At 51.0% G+C, this 3,150-nt stretch overlaps 1 pseudogene; it reads right to left on the reverse strand.

Annotated features, from left to right (window-relative positions):
- Nucleotides 1–814: 814 nt before the first annotated feature.
- Nucleotides 815–2,747, reverse strand: LOC122705867 (annotated as a pseudogene).
- Between the last annotated feature and the right edge of the window lie 403 nt (nucleotides 2,748–3,150).

Genomic DNA, 3,150 nt, shown 5'->3' on the forward strand with positions numbered 1-3,150 from the left:
GAGAACTAGTAAACAAAGGAAAAAAATCAAACATTTATCCAACCATTTGAAAAGAAATGAATCACTAAGTAACCATATAAAGGTAAATATTTCTTTACAAAAACATTTCAATAAATAAATTAATAAGAAATAATAGAATTACAATAGCACTATTTTGCAACCACAAATTAATATCCTAGGCAATGAGCACCAACAGCTGCAAGCAACACACACAAAGAAAAAAGGGACAGTCAGACATTACAAGCCTCTGATGAAAGCATACAACATCTACAGTTTGCCAAGGGCATAAAACTAAATCTGATCAAGCCTCTAGATACAACAGCCAACGTGCAGGAAGTATATAAGAGAGAGGAGCATGCCCAGTTGTATCAAAAGTATGGAATCAGCAAATTTCAGACTTGGAAAATCTCTATGACTCATGGGAATATCATTTTCCATGGGTCATGGGTTTTCAAAGGATAACTTGTAAGGGAAATGAAGTGATAGAGAATCTGTTAATTAAAAGAAGCCAACTTAAAGGACTTCCCTGGCAGTTGAGTGGTTAAGACTCCACACTTACACTGCATGAAATGTGAGTTTGATCCCAGGTCAGGGAACTCAGATTCCACATGCCACACTGCACAAGCAAAAATTAAAAAAAAAAAAAAAATTAAAAGGAGTTGATTTTACTATCCTGGGGAAGAGTGCTCTCCTTCAAAGGTTCATTCTAGAGGATCCTGTTCAGTGGAAGGGAACTATCAGTTATGGATCACAATTTTGAGTCCTTCTACCTACAAATTCCCCTTTAGTCCTTACAACAAAAGGACTAAAATACTTTTTTTTTTTTTGAGGAAGCAGAGGCATTTATTCCTTCCTGCCTTCCCTGTGGGAAGCCGGGGTCCACCGGGCCAGCACCCCTGGGTGCTCAGTGTCTGCCAATATCTGCCTGCAGGTCTTGGCAGTAGCTCTGGGGTAGCCTGTAGTAGACTCGGGTCTTCTCCATGGCCCTGCTGCCAGCAGCACTGCCCACATAGACTCATAGTGGCCCTGGCCAGGGTTGTGTTCCACTGTGACCGTGGCCCGGCGGGAGGCTGCCAGCAGCTGGGCCACGATTCCAGCGGGACTCTGACCCAGAGGCCCAACCTGCAGCTGGAAGGACACGGGTTGCCAGAGGCCCTGGCACAGCTCCAGCATATCTGTGAGCAGCTGTTCCCTGTAGCCACTGCCCAGCACTTCCTCGGGCCAGCCTGGTGCCTCTGCCACATGGGGGAACACCTCGGCCACAGTTGCAAGCAGCTCCCTGCCAGTCACGCAGCCAGGGACCATGAAACTCCCATGGGAGACTGTGGCCCCAAGCCTCACAGGCCTAGACAGGTGGCCAAGGGCGCATAGGGTGGCCAGCGTGGCCAGGGATGGCTGCAGGGTGGTGGGCTCTGCTGTGTGCACATGGAGGCCCCAGTGTCCAGGGCGCATGGCCAGCTGCTGCAGGCAGGACTCAAGCATCAGGGCATGGCCATCTGGGGCGTGGACGATGGGCACGGGGTCCCCAGCTGCAGGCTCCTGAAGGCCCACATCCAGCAGGATCACGCCTTCACAGTCTATTGCTGTGCTTCACGCACTGTTGCTGTGCTTCCATTGCCCTGGATGTCAGGAACCAGCCACTGCACGCTCAGACCCTCGTCTCCAGGGTTTTGGAGAGCAGGGATCAGGCTGCCCCTGGTGTAGTACCTTTGCTTCTGTGAGGTATTCACGGCAAGCTGCTTGAATTGAGACAGGAGAGGCTCAAAGAAGTCATAGCAGACTTGGTGGGTGGCAGTGTTGTCCCGGATATAGAGGAGGTCATCCATTGTCGCGGGGTCTGAGGTGGACTGCCGCATTGTCAGGCTGTACCTGTCAGATTGGCCCAGCAGCCAGCTGAAGTGGGGCCAGTCGTCCCTGGCCATGACAAGTCACATGGAGAAGGTGACCTTCTGTGGCACTGCTCCCATCAGCTCCTGCATCTTCTCCACCTGCTCCCATCAGCTCCTGCATCTTCTCCACCATGGTCTGGGTGTATATCCCATTTGGGAACAAGGACAGGGAGATGGTAGTCCAGCCTGGAGACAGGGTTGTCTCAAGATACTTCTCCTGGACTAAGGCCAGGAACTGTGGGGCATTAACCACTATTGGTTAATGCCCTGGACTAAGGCCAGGAACTGTGGGGCATTAACCTCTATTGACCATGGTGGGACCCCTCAGGATGTCAGCATTGATCCACACAGGCCTTCGAACTTTCCCCTCCTCTGTCAGCCGCCGCAGGAGGCCCAGGGTGGAGTCCACAGCCTTGATGCTCTTGAAAACTAGTTTGTTGCCCTTCTTGGAAGAGGCCAGCACAGCCTCCAGCCACTGCTCTTGGGTGTTGTCACTGTAGATGGCTGGGGGTGTGCCATGACGGGGACCCCTGTCTCGCTGACTGTGCTGAGTCCTTCTATTGTGACGTCTGATTCCAGGACCATGACACTGCTGCTGAGGGCAGCCTGCATTTGCTCTTTACTATTGGCAGCGTGGTACGAGGTGACCAGCAGACCGTCCCTTTAGGTGATCTGACCCAAACTTAGAAGGCAGCCTAGCATGTCTGCATCAGAGCGGCAGATCCCATCCTGTTCATAGCCTGGTGGGACGGTGCACTTCTGCAGTGAGAAGCCCACAATCATTGCAGTGGCAAACACTAGAACCGTACTGACACCGCCAACAATGGCCCACTTCCAGCACCCCTTCTTGTTGGCCATGGCGACCCTCTGAGGGGAACACCCTTCATAGGGCAGAGTCTCCTGAGGCTCTGAGAGCTGGGATCCAGAGCAACTAAGATACATTTTAACCCCATTTCACAGATAGAGATATGGAAGATAAGAGAGACTAACCAAAGTGTAAAATCTCTTAAGTAAAAGAGCAAAAATGCATAACGAGGTTTGACCTGAAAACCATTTATCTTATCTTTTGCAACAATATAGGCTTCCCAGGTGGTTCAAGAGGTAAAGAATCTGCCTGCCAATGCAGGAGATGCAGGTTCCATCCCTGGGTCAAGAATATCCCCTGGAGTAGAAAATGGCAACCCACTCCAGTATACCTCCCTGGGAAATTCCGTGGACAGAGGAGACTGGTGGGCTGCAGGTTTGCCATGGGTTGGCAAAC

Source organism: Cervus elaphus, chromosome 12, assembly GCF_910594005.1.
Source record: "Cervus elaphus chromosome 12, mCerEla1.1, whole genome shotgun sequence".
Taxonomy (NCBI): domain Eukaryota; kingdom Metazoa; phylum Chordata; class Mammalia; order Artiodactyla; family Cervidae; genus Cervus; species Cervus elaphus.